Here is a 20,378-nt window from a genome sequence, read left to right on the forward strand (position 1 = left end):
CATAGGGAACTTAACCTAAACTTCATTAAAGATTTTATTAGGGCCCGCCCTGCTCTCTTCTGGCTATCCGTTTGGAAAAATCCGGCTGCATCCTTCACTAGAGAGAATATTATTGATTGCACAGGATATGACAAGGGGAAGGATATACCATGGCTATTAGGGGTGCATCAAAGCCTATGTAGGGTTAACAATGGAAATAGCTTCACAAATCCTAGCACAGCAATGTCCACAAATAAAAACAAGCATAGGAGTGTGTTCTATTCGCTATACCAAGCGGAAAGGACCAAAAAGGAATCCAAAAAATCCCTTGTCTACAGCTATATGGCCATTGAAAATCCTGTCCACCCGCTGGCCAATTACATCTCCCTGTCTATGAGCCATTGGGAGAGGAGCCTTTTATTTTGCATAAGGGCAGGCACTATTACATTTGTATTATGCTTTTCCCTTGGCTACCATCCCGATCTCGATCACACACCTTGTCCGTGCGATGATCAGAGTGGCCAATCTATTTTGCACGTTTTGTTTTTTTGCAAATACTATTTAAAGTATATTAAGTGGTTTTTAACTGCTTATTTTAAAAAGTTTATGCCCATCAGCTTAGATAATGCTTATTTGAGGTTACTTACCCTGGACGATGAAGAGTTGGTCTTTCGCACAGGCACTTTTTTGAGAATAGCTGTTCGAGCACGTCTAATGATGTCTAATCTTTAAGCTTTGACATTATGTTCTATGAATTCTCACGATTTTAAAGATTATTGTATATTTTATGTTGCTAATGGTCTTATTATGACTCCCTAATCTGCACATTTGTAACTTGTTTGTTGTTGTGTCTTTGTGCTTTTATGGATACTATGTTATCCGAATAAAGTTTCTTTGAACTTGAAGTTGAAGTGTTTAGTACAACTGGCACAGTCTCTTTCTAGTGAATAACTACATGTTTAAATATTAAATCTTAGCATATTTTAATGAGCAATAATTAACACATGTCGTTGGTTTCTGCGAGACAGGAGTCCCTCTACTCAGGTCAATGTAATGTTGTTTTAAATTGACTGCAAAACAATGGTTTGATACAATGAATTAGAATCATCATTCATTTTATTACAGATTGCTAATGTAATTGATTTATATTACATTAATAGTAAATGTTGTCTTTAGAAGCATACCTTGAGAGATTGTCTATCCAAGGGGATCACCAACTATGTGATTTCTATTTTGTCAAAATTATGTTTTTTTTAAATCCATGTATTCCTTAATTTAGATATCTCTTCGTTTAGCCAGTCTTTTCACAACGCTTGTGCTCTTCTGTCATAATTCCATGCTGGAACATATGCAGAATTTTTTGTTCGCTAGATTACAATGTGCAGAACTTTTCGTACACCAATGGCATTGCAGACGAGCAGAATCCTCACTATAATATGAATCAAACATTCTGCAGAGGTATTTTGTTGCCAAGAACTAGGGGGATGTTCGATAAAATGGTTGCAATTGGCACGATTTTCAATATGATGCAGAAGAGCTTAAATGTGCAGTCCAATGTGGAGTAACAAACATTTTTATACATCTTTGGAAAGGCTGCACAAAAAAACCTTGCCACCGCCCACACCCCTAGTTGAAACCATTAAACTTTAGTGCGCAGAGGGCTCTTTACTGGACACTCAGCCCGCGTAGATCTTTTCTGTGTTTGGTCTGTGTGTGTTTTACTCTGTGTGACCCTGTACTGCGCCCCACAACCCAGCGCTGGTGGACTTGCGGCAGTGGCGTAACGAAACTTGAGCCCCCCCCCCCCCCCCCCCCTCACCCGCAAAGTACACGGAGCCCCCCTCCTCAGCCTGACTCACTCAGGAGCTCTCAGGCAGGGTTACTCTGACGCGGGAGCCCCTGGAGCTCGCCCGTCACGCACTGCGGGGGCATTTTTTTACGCTACTGGCTTGCGGCTCAATCTAGCTGCTGAGCTGGCACGTTCCTCTCATTCCCACTGTCAGCATTTTTTTCACTTCTCATTTCTGGAGACGCCCCCATTTATTCCATCCCCACGTCACACCCTGTGTTTATTTTCCTCTTTAACGGTAATTATTTTTCCATCTGTTACGTGTAACCCCTTACTGCTTTTTTTACTTCATTATCTCCCGTTTCCCCCTTCAATGAGCAGTTATCAACTCTCTATTTCAAGAATCTCTTCATCTTTCCCTGGCTCTCTCTGTCACGGTTGATCTGTTCTTGCTGAAATAACACTTTCCTCATTTTCTCTCACTTCCCCACACTGCACCTGTTCAAACTATTCAGCATTTTACATACAATCGGCCATAATTCGAAGTTTTGCATATTTTGTCCCGTCGGCCCAGAGCATTGTGCACTTTTGGTGATAATGTACTTTTCTCAAGACAGAATCTATATCCTGTCTTTATTGGGGAAGTGGCGATTTTTGAAAATACAAATGTAGGTAAACTGGAGACGGGCCGAAAATGTCGGCCATTTTAGATTTATGAATAAATGATTTGTGCTGGCAAGTTCTTAAATAGTCTGAATTGTAGGAGTGTGATGTCAGTAGTTCTATTGTTACTATCAGTGGCAGCATGGCAGGGGCAATGTGTGGTGCAAGCTGCAGTAGGATCAGGATGAGAGCCCTGGCACTTATGTTTTTTTTTTTTTTTAACAAATTAAGCACTGTTGACCAGCCAATGAGATGCTCACTTTACAGGTTACAGTCATTGCTAAAGGGACACAAAGGGACTTTTGTGTGCTGTCAACTCCCAACGTCCTTAGAGTGTGCTGTCAGCCCTGGAAGCAAAGCAGCAGCTGTCTCTTACCCTAAATAAAGGTTGAAAAATCAGCTCCATCTCCTGGGAGGCTGGCAGAGCTCCCTTTTTTTTTTGCTTTTACTGAGAGGGCAACCCAAGCACCCAAAACAAGCATTGGCAATGCCAACAGGTTTGGCTTACACCTGAGAGTGCTCTTCAGTCGAATTCCAACTAGTATTTTTGCGATAAGTGTGGTATTTTCCGAACCAACCTAGTAGGTCGGTTGGCAAAATACGAAGCGTAGTAGGCCGCAATTTGACCTACCACATGAATATTAATGAGGTAGGTGACCAGTTGTGACCCACTATGATTCACAGCCAGTGATGGTGGCTGGCTCTGGTCATCAGACTACCATGCCTGTGTTTGCTTTTAAATAAAGTAATCATTTGTTTTAAAGCAGCGTATTTACCTTAAAGGGAAACGGGGTGTGTTTTTTTTTTAAAAAAAAGAAAAGTTTAAGTAACATTTTTTGGGGAGTAGGCAGTGGTCCATGGGATCCCTGTCTACTCTTAAAAATGCTTTTGTCAACATTCTGAAAGGGGAAGGGCCCCTTGGGGACCCAATCCTGTTTGCAAATGGCTTACTACTAAAAAAGATTTACCTGTAAAATATTAATCTTTTGCAGACAGATTTTGGTCGCAAAACATTAATACAGTTTATCCTGAATAGTTCCTTACAAATACTGATTCGGCATTTAGACGCAAACCTAAATAGTGGTCCAGTAATGTGTTAGGGTTTATTACATGCTAAAAGGCCTTTCTGCTGTTGTTACGGCACAATTTTACATATAATACCTTTGGGAACACAAAATGCCTTCGTACATCTCGCCCGTAATCCTCTAGTAACTATGCAAATGCAAAACATTTCATCTCACACACTAACTTCACCTATTATAAGTCCAAAATTAGTCAACTGCATTCTAATAAGCTTTTGGTCAGCCCAGTCAAATGTTTTACCCTCACTATTTTGTATGCATTAGATCATTTGACAATAATATTGCATGCACAACATCATCTTAATCTCTACATCATATGTTAATTCTAGGTAAGTAGATGCGGTGTTAAAAATAGTAAACATATATATACTTACCATGATGATGTAGTAGAATTGATGTAGTCGATGAAATAATACTGTAGGTCAATATTTGTAGATCAAGACATAATGCATACAATCAATCAAAGGACATTGAAATTGCGGATGTCATCACCTCTTATATCGCTGACCTCCAATTATAATAAGGTGGTGGTGACACATCTATACCGTAATTGGGCTCACTTAGGCCTTTAAAATAGATGATCATCCAACAATCCATACTGAGAAAAACATGAGGGGGCTTTGCAATCCAGAAGCCCCTGTATCTTAACCATCCAATGGGAACTGGTTTTGTTGCAGTCGCTTTTCTTTGCTTGAACCAATTGTTTTAATGGTCCTGATGATTCCTTTCTGGGACAATCAACAGCCACCACCAGGATCACTAAATTGGAAGCACAAGCAAGTGCACAGTGAAGCACCTGCAATACAAGCTTCAGTAGGACGCCAATTGACAGATAAAATGGTACTTAGTGGCCCTAAACTTTGATCTGTGACATGATGGTCGCAAGACGCACTGAAAACGAATAAACAACAGTGCAAGAAAGAAGAAACCGTGACCAGGCTGTGGATGGGGACAAAGGTTGGGTATGGAACCAAACATCGTTAGAGAAAGAGAAGTTTTAACAAAATGAGAGGTAAATGGAATGAGAGTGCTAAAGAAACATTGGCAAAGCCAATAGGTCTGGCATTGGCCGCCAACTATTTAGTAATTCTGGTTATGTCATGTCTTAAACTTTTATTGTTCGGGAAGCTGCTGGGCCCTCATTAAATCTGAAAAACCAATGGCTAAAGGCAAATAAAATTGTTTTTTAAATCTCAACAGACCACTGAAAGGAACTACCTGTGTGTGGATGTGTATCTTGTGAAAGGGAAGCATGCTGTGACTCGTAGTGAGGCTAGCCAATGGTTGAAATGGGTTAACATTGCCCCTTGATGCATGCTGGACTGAGTGAAGGAAAAATGTGAATTACACAATCCCAGACTAATGCATACAGTCTGGCTGAAAACCCCAATAAGTAACTATGTTATGCATCATTTTGTGAACTGAAAGGTCTTGGCTAACACAAACCTAAAAAAGCCACCTGACCGGCATTGGCTGCTAGCCTCACCTTTGAGAAGGAAGGTAAAAAAAATAGGAAAGTTAGGAAGAAAAAAGGTGGAAAGGAAGGAAGGCAGGCAAAAAAATAGGAAGGAAGAAGGGCAAAAAATGAAGAAAGGAAGGCTGGGAGGGTAACAAAATGGAAAGGAAAGAAGGCAGAAGCCAGAATGGGGGACGAAGGAAAGAATGAAAAGAGAAGGGCTAAGGAAAGAAAAAGCAAGAAAGAGGGAAAGCAATGAATAAAGAAGGCAAAAAGAAAGAAGGAAAGAGCAAAAAAGATAAAAGGATAGAAGATAAAAAAAGAACGAAGGAAAGGAAAGGAAAGAAGAAAGAAGGTAAAAAAGAAGGAAAGAAAGAAAGCAAAAAAGAAAGAAGAAAAGAAAAAGGAAAACATAAAGAAGGAAAAATGAAAGAAAGAAAGAAGGCAAAACTGAAAAAAGGAGGAAGGAAAGAAAAAGGAAAGAAAGCAAAAAGTAGTAACAAAGACTGAAAAAAGAAAGAAGGGAAAACAGTGAAGAAGGCAAAAAATGAAGATGCAAAATTGAAAGAAGAAAATAAAGAGGTATGAAGGCAAAAAAGAAAGGAAAGAAAGAAAAAAAAGGAGGAAAGAAAGAAGTAGGCAAGAAAAAAGAAGTAAAGAAACGATGAAAGGCAAAAGAGAAAGAAAAGAGGAAAAAGGTAAGAAAGCTTGAAGAAGAAAGAAATAAGGACAAAAAGAAGGAATAAAGAAGGAAAGAAAAAAGAAAGACGGCAAAAACTAAAGAAACAGAAAGAAAGAATGAAAAGGTAAAAAGAAGGAACAGAAAGAAAAGGAACAAGGCAAAAAAGAAAAAGAAGGAAAGAAAAAAGGAACAGCAAAAGAAAGAAAAAGAATAGAAAGAAGGAAAGACAAAAGGAAAGAGGGTTAACAGTACACAATATTGGATATTAAAACCCCGATTATACCCAACCTATGTTTAAATAAAATTGTAACAAACGCGCTGCAAACTAAACACCATAAAATTTGGTTTTCTTCCTGGGCAAAGTTTATCAAAGAACCAGTCATAAAACCAAGTCCAGGAGCACAATATGGTATGCTATGCAACAGCTGCAGCCCACTTCAAAGGGAACTTACAACAGCATTGGAACGAGACAGGAAATGATAAAGCTGGAATGTGCCCTGTGCTCACTTCAAATGTGTCCTACAATCACATCAGGCAAAACTGCCACTAATGGGAACTCTGTATGTGAGGATGTGCCCCTTGTGAAAGAACAAAATGAGGTCACTCAGAGTGACGTTACCAGGGGATTAAGTAGGCTGACCCATTGTCCAATGCTGTATGCTACAGTGGGCGGTAGCAAAATGGTAATGACAAAACAACAAACCACTAGCCTTTAAATAAGTATATTATATATATTTGTGTAAAATCAAAAGGTCTTGGCTAACACAGACCTAAAAAGAAAAATGCAGAAAAGGAAACAAAGTAGGGTAAGAAGAAGGGAGGAAGGGGCAAAAGAAGAAAGGAAAGAAAGATGGAAAGGAGAAATGAGAAATACTGAAAGGAAAAAAACGTTTTTTCGGGGGAACAATTAAGCAGGTATTGGCAACGCTAAAGTGTCTGGTGTTGTCTACCAGCTTGTCTTTCGCAATGCGTCTTTAAATTTTCATGGATTTTGCAAAACTTCATTGTTAGAGACGCTGCTGAGCCGTTTGGTAATGTAAGGGGAAAAAATGGCTGAATGTAGATCCGAAAGCAAATGTTGCATTAGTAGTCCCTGGCACTGAAGGGAACTATTTTGAGTGTGGATGTGCTCCTGAAGTAGGCCAACCTTCTGCCCAGTGCTTTGACAGTAGTGGGCAGAAGAAAAATGTGAATAATACAAAAACAGACTAATGGATGAAGATGGCTGGCTGAAAGGGCCCACAAGCAGTGGTTAAGTTGCAAATATATAAGTGCCTGGGCTCTCGTCAGGAGGCAGCCTGCACCAGCCCATTTCTCCTGTTCGCAGCGCCTAAAACAGAACCAACTACTAACTGTGAAAGTGGGGAGAGAATGTTGTGTAATGGCCAGAGCTGCTGACCTCGCAGCTCAGGAACCAGGTTTGTCTCAGCGTCAGATCAACATATTTTGATTAAGGGCAAATCAATTAATCTCCCCGTGCTTCCCATAAATGAATGTCTCCTTAACTGGTGCTCATGAAAAACTACGGTGTCGAAGATTAAGTGCCGTTTCTGAGCACTGGAAACCCCTAGCTCCAATTAAGCACTGTCCATAAGTATGCTATGCTTATAATTTTATTAAAACAAAAAGACCATGGGTAACGCCAGACCTCAAAATAACTTCAAATACATTTGCTTCTCTTTTTTTTAAAACAGCCCCTTTAAATCTACAAAACAAGATTACCTCCCTTTTGTTTTCAACTATTCTCACTTGGTGTCACTTAAAAGACCAACTACCATTCAAGTTTTGGAAAAAGATGTATGTGAATTTACAATAGATACACTCACATGAACACGTTTCCACATTTTTGAGAGTGATTATATGGATAAAAGGTTGTTTTTCTTAGCGCTCATAAACCTGGGAGACTGATTAAGAACACCAATCAACACAAAATGAGCGATAACCTCTGAGATGCCCAGACGAAAATCTGCACTCATGCCACCTCACACACTTTCCATAATATCACACTGACACTTACATTTTATATGATACATGACCACTGATGTTAAACGGATGTGATCCATATGTAAAGCATAGGAGCATCAGACTGCATACCTTGGTAAAGAAATTATCCTATTTCTCAATGCAAGTTTTATGGCAAATATGATTTGTGAGAAGTTGGCCTGGCATATGCTGGTCAATAGTTATAGTGGCCACCTTGCACCAGTCCAATTCGACTCTTATTGATGATAGGTTTAAGACAACCTTTAAAGAAAGCTATCCTAGTGGTAGCTGTGGAGAGCAGCCTTCAGGCTAAGTCTTGAAGGAGTGTTAAGCTTATTGTTTTACCATAATAACCTCTTGAATAACAAATGAAAGAGTAGCCCACACAGGTATATATATAAAATATATGTATTTATTCTAGACACAATCCCACAGTCGCTTTATGAGACTAGTGGCAAAGTTACACTTCAAACAAGCATTTATAAACACAATAAATAGCACAGAAATCAATGGGCCCCAGGCGGGGACCAAACCATATATCAAAGAAGTGGTATAAGAACCACGACAATTCTACAGACAATGCCTAGGGCATTCAGGATCGCTTGCCCCTTTAGAATCCACCCACAGTTATGAGGAAGGGGACCCACGGGAGACGCGTGCAGTGCAAAGAGCTGCTATCGGGATCTCAATGTTAGCCTATGGAGAATGTTGCAGTTTAAATTACACAGATTAAAGTCACTTCTAGCAGGAGTACAAAGTTAAAACTTTAGACTTAAGCTTCTGAGGAGCCCACTACCACGAGAGTACCGAGGTACCACTGTTACCTGCCCCAGCGAAGCCGGGTGCATAGGTCGATTCTGGTGTCGGGTCGCGGGCTGATTTTCTATAGGAAAATGTTCAAAAGTGCTGCTAGCCAAAAGCGTCGATGATGCCGTGAAGATCAAAGATGTGAAGATTGTAGAGAAGAACCTGAAAGCAGAGGGGACAGAGTCTGGGTCATGGCAAGGTGACCAGGAGGCTCAAAGCAAAGAGCCCTTCGATGTCGGGTGCTTCAGGTGAGAGGTGCTGTCGCTTGGATCAGCAGCCACGGGCTCCGGGAGGCTTCAAGGAAGGCCAGCTTCCGGAGGGCGACTGTCCCACGTCGGATGAGGGTCGCTGCAGTGTTAGTGTCCGGATTGGATCCACTAAGTCTTGGCAACCGCAACCCACGAAGAATAAACAAATCAGCTACAGTGCAGACCCAAAAGGTCTGGGAGAGGTCTCCTTTGGAGAGACTGTAGAGCAGGCCTGGAGCAACCAGGGGAACTCTTGTTCGTTGAAATAGACCTCCGCTAGGGCCCACAAGTCGAGAGAAAAGGGACCGCGGGAGGCGGCAATTTGGCGTGCGTAAAAGGGCACCCACGGGCCACCGGAGGGGGCTAGGGCACTGGTCTTTGGCACAATTGCTGTAGAGTGGTTGGCTCAAAAACGGGCCAAAGCACAACTTCCCCACTGGTCAGGGTCGTGTGCTACGCAAGAGGAGGCCGCGCGATACTGCCCACGCTCACTGAAGTAATGCGATCATGCATTCTCCAACAGCTGGCACACAGCACCCAACAGGACTTTCTGCCATAAAGCAAACAGAATTGATCCCGCTGGTGTCAGCAACCTACAAAGTCCAGATGTTGAGCGCTCCTGCGCCTATAATGAACCGTCGACTCTCTGCCACCTTAGAATTGTAAAAAAGGTGTGATATATTATCAAGACAGCAGTGCATTATTTGTTTGTCCTGAAGATGATGCCCTATATTTAATGTGGCATCGAAACGTCGTCGACACCCAAACACCCTATGCACTAGACTCAAGCGATAACACATTGTGCAATGCTGTTAAATGATTAATTTGTGTCTGTCTATACTGCGAACAACTGTACTGACCCATTTTGGCTTGCCTTTTGGCCAATTCTGTGTTCATTGTTCTGTCTTGTGTTCTGTTGGTCACGGCTGTGCCCACTTGTCATTTGAATGTTTTATTTGATACTACTTTTGAAAAATACTATGAAAATAAATTCTTGTCCGGCTGAACAAAAGACATATATTCTATTCAAAGTGTATGGTTATCTATCACACTGTATTCCTCCTGAATAGGGACCACTGTTCTCTATAACATTTATTTCCTGAGTGGCCATATAAGGAAGAACCTGCACTAGCATGGTTGCTCCCTGTCTCATGGTCCACTTGGGAAATCCTAACCCAAGGGGTTCTGGAGTTTCTCCAAAGTCTAGGGAAATTACCTGTATTGGTTTTTGGTTCAGAGGTGGGCTGGTGGGGTGTCTGAGTCTGGAAGTGAGGCCCTATTTGGGTTGGTCTCAACCTCCTCAGGTCACTGGTCACCATGGAAGCCTTTCTGCCCATGACTGTGTCATATCTGGCCCCAAGGGTCAACCTCTGGCTGCCGCCTACAGCTGGGGGTTGGGTCCCTTTGGTTGGAATAGTGGAGGGCACTGGAAGGTTTGGGGCAACTATGCCCCAGGTTTCCCTGTGCCCAACAACATCCATTTGAGGGGTGCCTATACCTAAGGGTAAGGGGGATCCCTCAGTTTGTAGAGGAATATTCACCTGGCTAGAACTACTCTGCTGGGTGTCCCTAATCTGCTGATGAGGGGGTTCCTCTGGGCATGGGCCCATTAAGGGTCCACTGACCTCCCTGGGCTGACTGAGGCAGGGTAGAGAGTGGCAGGATACCTGCTCCAGACTGGGTACCACCTTGGAAGGGTCCCCTGCCATCAGAGAGGTGGCCAGGCCAGGCCTGTCCACTTCTGGGGCAGTTACTTCACAAGGGGCAGGATCAGTTCCCTGAGAAACTTGACCCTTACCTTTAGTCTGGTGGGGGGAGGACTGTTCCTCTTCCCCTATGCTCTCTGTTTGGGTAGAGTGATCCATAGTTTTAGGCTTCACTCTTTTTACTTTCTCCTGGGGTGGAGGTGAGGCCCTCAGGGTCTCATCCACTCTCTCAGGGATTCCTACCATTTTCAAATGGGCCTTGTGGTCAATCTCAGCCCAGGCTGAGATTTCCAGATCATTCCCCAGTAGACAATCTACAGGCAAGTTTGGGGACACTGCCACTCTCTTTGGGCCAGTGACCCCTCCCCAGCTGAGATTTACCACTGCCATGGGATGGTCTGTCCTGATTCCATCTATATTGGTCACCTGGTAGCTAAACCCAGGTAAAAGCTGTTCTAGGGGCACTAGCCTCTTGGTCACCATGGTGACACTGGCCCCTGTGTCCTTATAGGCCACAGCCTTCTGACCATTGATCATGGGCTCTTGTCTGTACCTGCCCAGGATACTGGGGCTCATGGTAAAGTTGGCAAACCCCATGCCACCATCACAGACTAGAGTTGCTTGTGCAGGGGACCTGGTTAGGCCAGAGTCCACCTGCGTTCCCCAAGAAAGCCCAACTAAATTTTTGGGTGCACTCCCACCACCTGGGGGATTACTACTAGTAGTAACAGGAGGTGTTAGAGCTGCAATGGGAGGAACATTTTCTTTATTGCCATTCTTTGGACAGCTGGAGTCAGTTTTCCAGTGGCCAGGTTGCTTACACACATGGCAATATGGTTTCTTGTTAGAAGAGGAAGCATTTTGTGACCCACCCCCAGCACTGGGTTTTTGGGGCCCTTCAGGGGACTTTTCTGTTTTATTATCCCCACCTTTCTCTTTGAGCTTGGTACAATCTTTCTTCTGGTCACCACCTTGGTTCTTGGGCCTGATCCTGGTTCTGACCCATTTGTCTGCCTTCTTTCCCAATTCTTGGGGAGAGGTCAGATTAGAGTCCACCAGGTGCTGGTGTAAGAGTTGGTTATGACAATTATTAAGAATCTGCTCCCTCATTATGAGATTATACAATCCTTTATAATCATTAACTTTACTGCCATTTAACCAACCTTCCAATGCCTTGGTAGCACAATCAACAAAGTCTACCCAATCTTGATCCTGTGCTTTTTGGGTATCTCTGAACTTAAGTCTGTATTGATCAGTGGTTAAGCCAAACCCATCTATTAAAGCATCTCTCAAGATATAGTAATCATCAGCATCCTCTTCTCTTACAGAGAGGAGCTTGTCTCTACCTTTGTCTGCAAAGGAGAGTCATAGGATTGTTGCCCACTGCTCTACTGGGACCCTTTGTATTTTACAGGCCCTCTCAAGAGCAGAGATCCATTTGTGGATATCATCCCCTGTCTTATAGGGGGGCACAATCTTGTGGAGGTTCCTATTGTCAGGGACTTTCTCTCTAACTCTAGGGGTTTCATCACTGCCACCAGGGGTCTCTAGACCCCACTTTCTTGAAGCTTTCTGAAGCTCCAGGGACTCCCTGTCCAATGCTAACTGTTCTCTCCTGAGCTTTAGTTTTGCCTGCTCAAACTGGATCAGTCTGCAGTTCCTCTCTTGGGAGGATTCTCTCCTCTGAGGAGAGGCAGAGGTCCTTTTGGATCTCCTAGAATGGTTGGACCCCTCTGAGGGGGATCTGTTCCTTCTATTTGGATCCACCACTCTCCCTTTAGGGATGGAGGGAGTGCCTCTTGGGCCATCACCTCCATGTTGTGAGTGGTCTGTTCCTTCCAGGTCAGGATCACTATCCTCTTCCTGGTCCTCATCAGAGTCCACTCTGGGAGTGTCCTCTTCTGAGGGGTGCCCACCCAACCTATCTACCCCATCAGACCCTAAAGTCTGCTTAAAGTCTGCTATGAGCAGGATCTCCCTGAGGCGTTGAGTATTGGCACCTTTGTTTGTCTTCAGTTTCCTAAAGGTGCACATCTCCCTAAGATCAGCAAAGGTGAGATGATCATATTTGTCGACTGGAACCCTTTGGGGTCCTTCCAGAGCCTTATGGGCACCTGAACCTAAAGACATTTCTAGTGTAGTGATAGTGGTGTATCTACCTACTCTAGGTGTGGCCTACTGAACCCTCTCTTGAGTTGTAGTCAAGATGTGCTAAATCCTCTACACACAACTCCTAAGTTCAGTAGAACTTATTGTATTCTAGCTTGAATTTATATGTACCTTTAGTACCAAGTGGCTTTCACTTTAGAAATTCAATTTGTTATCTGGTAAAACAATGGCAAGCTTGAATCCAACCGCTGCACACCAATGTGAGAAGTTGGCCTGGCATATGCTGGTCACTAGTTATAGTGGTCACCTTGCACCAGTCCAATTCGACTCTTATGGATGATAGGTTTAAGACAACCTTTAAAGAAAGCTATCCTAGTGGTAGCTGTGGAGAGCGGCCTTCAGGCTAAGTCTTGAAGGAGTGTTAAGCTTATTGTTTTACCATAATAACCTCTTGAATAACCAAATGAAAGAGTAGCCCACACAGGTATATATATAAAATATATGTATTTATTCTAGACAGAATCCCACAGTCGCTTTATGAGACTAGTGGCAAAGTTACACTTCAAACAAGCATTTATAAACACAATAAATAGCACAGAAATCAATGGGCCCCAGGGGGGGACCAAACCATATATCAAAGAAGTGGTATAAGAACCACGACAATTCTACATACAATGCCTAGGGCATTCAGGATCGCTTGCCCCTTTAGAATCCACCCACAGTTATGAGGAAGGGAACCCACGGGAGACGTGTGCAGTGCAAAGAGCTGCTATCGGGATCTCAATGTTAGCCTATGGAGAATGTTGCGGTTTAAATTACACAGATTAAAGTCACTTCTAGCAAGAGTACAAAGTTAAAACTTTAGACTTAAGCTTTTGAGGAGCCCACTACCACGAGAGTACCGAGGTACCACTGTTACCTGCCCCAACGAAGCCTTGTGCATAGGTCGATTCTGGTGTCGGGTCGCGGGCTGATTTTCTATAGGAAAATGTTCAAAAGTGCTGCTAGCCAAAAGCGTCGATGATGCCGTGAAGATCAAAGATGTGAAGATTGTAGAGAAGAACCTGAAAGCAGAGGGGACAGAGTCTGGGTCACGGCAAGGTGACCAGGAGGCTCAAAGCAAAGAGCCCTTCGATGTCGGGTGCTTCAGGTGAGAGGTGCTGTCGCTTGGATCAGCAGCCACGGGCTCCGGGAGGCTTCAAGGAAGGCCAGCTTCCGGAGGGCAACTGTCCCACGTCGGATGAGGGTCGCTGCAGTGTTAGTGTCCAGATTGGATCCACTAAGTCTTGGCAACCGCAACCCACGAAGAATAAACAAATCAGATACAGTGCAGACCCACGAGGTCTGGGAGAGGTCTCCTTTGGAGAGACTGTAGAGCAGGCCTGGAGCAACCAGGGGAACTCTTGTTCATTGAAATAAACCTCTGCTAGGGCCCACAAGTTGAGAGACAAGGGACCGCGGGAGGCGGCAATTTGGCGTGCGTAAAAGGGCACCCACGGGCCACCGGAGGGGGCTAGGGCACTGGTCTTTGGCACAATTCCTGTAGAGTGATTGGCTCAAAAACTGGCCAAAGCACAACTTCCCCACTGGTCAGGGTCGTGTGCTACGCAAGAGGTGGCTGGTGTCCTGGGGTATTGGGGATCTCGGCACCCATGCGGTCCACGGTGCCCAAACTCATTGAGCACACTCACTGGCCTCTGGGATGCGCTGGAAACCCACCTCAAGGGTGCTGGAAGTCGTCGAAGTCCGTCAGAGCAGTGAAGTTCCAACCGGGTCACTTGCAGTGTTTTAGGTGCCTGCCAAGCAGGGGGATAACTCCTTTATCCCAAGGGAGATTTCTTCCGTCAGCTGGGCAGCAGCAAGTCGAAGGTCAAGACTGTGAAGTTCAAGATTAATCTGAGGCTCTGGGGCCACGTTATTCACCTTTATCCCCAAGATTAGGGGAGTGTCCAGAGTAGTGTCCACCAATGAGTGGTGAGGCAGGAAAGGGTGGCTACACCCTCTCTCCTTTGTGTGTTTCCCGCCTGGGGGAGGGGCTGGATGCCCCTGAACCGGTTCCAAGCGGTGTATGCAGAGTTAGGTCTCTGCAGCTGCCTACGTGCAACTCTGAAAGGACATTTGGTGCACCCACCCTGTTCCAATCCACATTATCCTGTCTGGGGAGATGCTAGCACCTCCCTGCCACAGGAGCCCTATTGTCCAGCTGGCGAGGCTGGGGTTTTCCCCAGCAACAGCCAGCCAGGGTCGTGTAGGTGGCGGGCAGTAGCCATTTTGTGAAACTTGTGCACTTTTAAATTGGTGTCTAAATTCTACCGCTTTTCCCATATCGCCCCTCTAGCAGGGGGGAATCGTACCCTCATGCCCATGGCTGGACTGGGGGTATGATTCCTACATGTTTGACACCAAACACAATATGGTTCTGTGTAGCCATTCTCGAGTTATCGCGGTATCGCGATAGACTTATAATGCGGTTAAGAGTATATGGTATGGCTACACTACAAACAACCCAGTAACGATTTTACGAAGGTTGCAGAGAGGCCCTACTCATGTAGGGGTCCCCCCTCCCACATACCTCAGCACCCTGCCCTGTAGGATTAACAAGGCCTGCTATAGGGGTGACCTATGAGACTACATGTGTTGTAATGGGGTGGGATATAGGGTACCTATATCCCTGTAAGGGGTGCCAGCACCACCTTGCCCAGACTACAGTAGTGGTCTGGTGGTGTCAGTTTGTATGGCTGTCTCAGGGTGGCACAATAAGTGCTGCAGCCGTGGTAGGCCTACTGGGGGACCCATGCCCTGGGTACCTAGGGTACCATCTACAAGGGACTGGTAGGGGATGCCCAGCATCCAAATAGGTTTGTACCTAGAGTACTCACATCAGTTTTAGGGAGAAAGCAGATACGCTGGGGTCCTGGATAGCAGGATCCGAAGCCAGACTAGTCAAAAACCATTCCAATACCAGGCAAAAAGTTGGGGGCAACCATTAGTCAGGTTCCACTCTCCTACATGATTGATGTTATATTACTCTAGATATTGCTACACACGTGATATATGTATCTAGTCTGTACCTCAGCTTTGACTGGAAAACAGAGTCAGACCCAATCCCTTAGACTATGATAGGGGTGTGATATCTCTGCCTGTGATTAAGTAATATCATTGCACATTGTCTATGCTTATCAGTCCTCCAAATAGTTTTTGGGATTGTCCCCTTCTTTGTGGCTCACAGAAGTAGTGATTGGGTGTCTGATGTTGATTGGTCACTGATGTACAAAATAAATGGACGGCTTCTTTATGCACTGTCCAGTGATCTGCGGGAATGTCATTCCCAGGGCTTCTCCATACAACATCAGGCACTGGGTCTGGGTATACAGGCATATGGATGTACCATACAGCCCCTATGGTGAGGCACTAATTGAATGATTTTTTAATCTTGTATGGAAGGTAGAGGTGCAGCCAATGCAATGTGTCATTACCATAGCTGGGAAAGGGTCCAACTACAATAGCACCTTGACCCCTAAGTGGGCACCTACTAATATAGACACTAGAAGTAGAGATGCGAGTGGGGTTGCAGCACCCACAAAACAATCATGCTGTAGTTCGGAAGTTGAATGAACTTTAAAGATAACTTTGAAATTTGTTTTCTCTTGTCACAATTGTTGTGCGTTCAAAGACAGAGGTCAAATGTCCATTTAAAAATAAATGAAACTGGGGGTGCACGAATAAGATAGTCCAATGAGCCAAAAAATTCTTTTAACTAAATGTCCTCTTCAATTTTCATTTAAATTTTGGTAGATAAAAGGAATGGTCAGCCAACGCGTTTCACTCCCTCAAGGGGAACTTCATCAGGGCTGTAACATGATAAAACAACATAGATATTACAAATAAATCATAAAGCACAGGACTAGCAACACGAACAAATGACCATATAATATGTAAATTATAAAGACAAAACAGATTTTCGACAACATTTAAAAATGCCCATAAAATTACACAGATCAACATCTGAGACATTTGCATCACATTATAAACATATATACAAACAAATGTTTGAGTAACGGCAACTAAGTTTTTTTAGGAAATTGTCAACCTGTTAGGTATTGGTAGACACATGTTAAATAAACCTCAACAGGTATTTTGAACATCAAAAAGAGGTCAGAAAGTATATACTAGAATAGTATGATTAGAAAAAATCCATAAGTGTAAACAGAAAAAAATGGAAAAGAAGAAATGAAATATATATGAAGTAGAATAGATATGTTGTAGAGAACAGTCCAATCCAAAAAGCAAGCAAACCTAGAATAGAGTGATTAGAAGAATCCGTGAATATAAACAGAAAAAGTGAGAAAGTAAGAGAAAAAAGAAATATATACAAAGTGAAGTAGATGTGTAAAAGGGAACAGTCCAGTCCAATAGATAAGCATACCTTGGATCAATATGTATTTTCTTGTGAATAAAGCAAGTCTTGTAATTTCCAAGAAGTCTAGTGTATTTCACAAGAACTTCAAATTTCTGTAAAGAAGCATAAGACCAAATTCTTAATACATGGCAATCGGTACCAAAATTTTATTACTAATATAACTATACATAATCTGCATATAGTCTCTCTAATTACGTTCACTATTTTGTGGCAATATAGCAACATAATAACATGTTAATCAATAACTCACTAATAAGGAAAGTGAGACCAAACTAAAAAACGCATAAAACCGGTCGAAACTAGGACCTGTGAAGTACGCACGATAGAGCTGAAAATGATCCAAACCGGTAGACACTGGGGCAGGTAAGGCGTGCACCCCCCAACCAGGTGCGCACACAAGAAACAAGTGGAACGCCCCCATTAACAATCAACAACAATGCTAAGTCTAACCTTGCCATGTCGCAAGCAAAGAGCCCATAACCACACAAAATGACACAAAACACATATATATGAGAACATATCCCAAAGGGGAGTAAAAAAAATCGGCATCCTGGTAGTAGTTGTTACATAACAGGAAGTTTCAAGGCAGTGCGTACGATAACCCACAGCCACGAGCATGAGCTACAAATCGTCCCCACGGGCTTATGCGCAGTCCCACGCATACAATCTTACCGGCAATAGCCTGGACAGAGTTCTAGATGTGACGGCGTATTCCTCGTTGCAAAGTAAGAGGCCCGCCATGGCAAATAAATATACGGGACTCCGCCCCCTCATCAGAAACCAACCAATCGGTATGAATGTGGACCCCGGATCATGGTCTCTGATATCTAAAACTGAGTCAGTCTCCATTTTTAGGCAGTTAGAAAGATAGGAAATTAGTTGCGTTAACGGTGTTTTGTCTGAAAAAAAAAATATCCAGGGAACACATAGAATTAGTAAAAAAGTGTTTTTCGAGATTCTAGAGGTCTGTAAGTAGTGGTGAAAGCGTGCAGTGTTTGCGGTTCGCTACACCATCTAATTAAATTAAAAACACAGAAACACAGAAAAGTGTCATATGTATCGTGGTTCAACTAAAGTAAGGTGATAGAATACACTAATCTCAAGCAGAAATGTTCGTCTACATGTAAAAAACGAAGCGCCATTTTGGAATGGGCAATATGTCCCGAATGAAGTCGATAAATACATATCATTTGTGATAGTTTGAAAACACACACCCTGTGTGTATTAGAATTTCTCACTCCGAGTCAGGGAAAATGCATCGCATATAAAGACTAGAATAGGGTGACTGAAAAACACTGATGTCCAATAAGGAAAATTAAAAGATGAGGAAAGAGGGAGTGATGGTCATCAGTGCGGTGAAATACGGACGCCATATTGAAACGGGCAATATACGAGCAATTTTTTACCATAGTTAAGACCTGTAAGGATGTCAAGTTGACAATCCTGACAGAAAATGGTGCATAACGTCTTATATACAAATTGAGACTGAAAATACCACCCATGCTGGATATAGCTCAATGCATTGGAATAGAAGAGAAAGTCACCAATTGAAACTCATAAATTGTCATGAATAAGCAGACATTTGGCAATCAATATAGAATATAAAATATAAATCTGATTGTTATGAACCAGAAAACTATATAAAATTGGAGTGTTATGCTCAACAAAGATAATTGACTGGTAAATTATTATCAAAAAATAATAATAAGAAGGGAAACAAGCATTTACAATGCAACGGTCTCGGCATTGTTAAAGTTAGAGCTATTGGCAGTGCTCATGACAATGCCGTTTCTTTAAATGTTTTAAAAACAAAAACATAAACAAAAATAATGTCATGAGCAATGCCAATAGCTCTAACTTTACCAATGCCGAGACCATTGCATTGTAAATGCTTGTTTTTAGCTTGCAGGGAAATATTAACAAAATGGATTTTAACAAAACAACACATCTTCGCAGTGGTAAGTGGTAACATTCTAAACTCATCACTACCACATATGATAAATATATGTCTATATGTGTGTGTATTTGTGTGCATATTTACATAAGAAAGATGTGTTAATATTACAACATACATATTTGGAAAGGGATAAAGAACACACTGTGCGAGTAACACACGTCATTTAAATCAATGACTACATTTATGTCCTACATCAGTCCCTTTAACTCAAGAATTCACTGATATTTTTATGATGTTCAATTTTTTGGGACACAAAAAATAATCGCAATAAATCCCGATTTTGAATGAATGAAATGGCTGGATAGTGCCGTTTATGCAGTTTCAAATTAAAGAATCCATTGAATTCAGTTAAAGCGCGGGATTCAGTGAGACCTCCATGTAAAATGAGCCCAGAAGAAAGAAACTCACAGGTGCGGAATCAATTAACAGCCCTAATCCAAGAAGTCAACCCGGCGATGAGTCGCCTGGAAAAGACTCTTCATCTGTGAGGATACGGGCCATTATTTTAATGAAGCCAAAGTAATAATTTAAAGATTTGCTTGTCCCGGGGCAGGTTTCTTAGTGCAAACCCATTTACCTCTTGATTCAGAAAAGCAATTACTGCGGGATTACGTGTTTTAAAACCACAACCAAATAAACAGTGTATCTCAGAGCGGCGCATCCTCCTCTGGGAGGTTTTATCCAATAATAGGGCAAACAGTGTGGTGTTTACAGAGGGGGCGGGAGAGCCCAGCCTGTGTTTAGCCAGGTACTTTGCATCACAATTTCACCTGTGGGTGGTTTGGGGATAAGCCTGAGTGGGAATGATAAGGGCACCCGGGACTCATCCCTCTGCCTTGCCTCACGCTGGGAGCAGAAATGGGGCACTGGGTGTTTTAATCAGATATGCTAATGAAGGGATTCCGAACAGTAACCAGATCGCAGCAGCAGCAGGAACGCTTTCTTATGAAGAAGGTACCTCTGCGGATTCCGTCCCTGCAGCCTGTCTGGCTGCCTCGCTATCAGAGACAGCGCCTCTTACTGCGAGCCTAGGACGCCCAGCCCCCTGCGCTCAGCAGGCACCCCACCACCCCAGGGTGCACACTGACCCGTTGTGAAGATACGACAGGCTGCTGACAGGCTCGCCATTCTCCTCCCAGAACACATTGCGCTCCCTATTTACCAACAACAACGCCAGCTGGGGCAAAACAAACCTCGAAAAACTCCTACAAGCAAAATGACGCACTCGATCGAGCCCATTTCATGAAGGGATCTGAGGGTATTTGGGGATTCTCTGTAGCTTCAGCCGGGACAAACTCGATGATATTAGCCCAGTTTCCAAAAAATTGAAAGTTGGCTTTCAAGGGGAAGGGAATGTGTTGTGACAACTTCTATTTAAACGCGTGGTCAGGAAACTCAGCTGCTTCTTTCGCTGACACAAAGTATCACGTAAATGCCAAACAAAGTAAGTATCTTTCATGTGGGAAAGCACACATGCAAAAATATAGATTGTGGCTC

General features: G+C 43.2%; 1 protein-coding gene across 3 annotated transcripts in view; it reads right to left on the bottom strand.

The window, feature by feature from the left end:
- LOC146798519 (ephrin type-A receptor 4-B-like) overlaps positions 1-20,378 on the bottom strand; it is a 239,340-nt gene that overhangs the window by 206,576 nt on the left and 12,386 nt on the right. Inside the window, exons 1-2 of one of the 3 annotated variants that reach the window (XM_085625811.1) lie at positions 17,597-17,688; positions 16,931-17,016 (exon numbers count right to left, since the gene is read on the bottom strand). The exons of 1 other annotated variant lie outside the window; for it this stretch is intronic. The gene's annotated coding sequence lies outside the window, so the exon portion shown is untranslated. Of the gene's footprint in view, positions 1-16,930; positions 17,017-17,596; positions 17,689-20,378 lie in introns of those variants that run through there. One more of the 3 variants, XM_085625812.1, reaches the window with a different exon arrangement.

This window comes from Triturus cristatus, chromosome 9 (assembly GCF_964204655.1).
Source record: "Triturus cristatus chromosome 9, aTriCri1.1, whole genome shotgun sequence".
Taxonomy (NCBI): Eukaryota; Metazoa; Chordata; class Amphibia; order Caudata; family Salamandridae; genus Triturus; species Triturus cristatus.